Here is a 411-nt window from a genome sequence, read left to right as displayed (position 1 = left end):
CATCAATGTTGTGGGGGTGGTTTGCTGCAGGAGGGACTGTTTGCACCTTCACAACATTAGATGGCATCCGAGGCAAGAAAATTTATGTGGATAATATTGAAGCAACATCTCAAGACATCAGTCAGGAAGTAAATCTTGGGTCGCAAACTGGGTCTTCCAAATGAGACAAGCACCCAACATACTTCCCAAAGTTGTGGGCAAAATGGCTTAAGGACAACAAGTTAAGATATTGGAGGTGGCATCACAAAGCTCTGACATCAATCCTATAGAAAATTTGTGGGGCAGAACTTGAAAGAAAGTCGTGTGCCGAGCAAGGAGGACATACAAACCTGACTCAGTTACACCAGCTCTGTCAGAGAATTGGGCCAAAATGCACCTTCAACTTATTGTTGGGAAGCTTTGTGGAGGGCT

Source organism: Salvelinus sp. IW2-2015, linkage group LG17 (genome assembly GCF_002910315.2).
Source record: "Salvelinus sp. IW2-2015 linkage group LG17, ASM291031v2, whole genome shotgun sequence".
NCBI classification, from domain to species: domain Eukaryota; kingdom Metazoa; phylum Chordata; class Actinopteri; order Salmoniformes; family Salmonidae; genus Salvelinus; species Salvelinus sp. IW2-2015.
Note: the sequence above shows the minus strand (reverse complement) of the source record.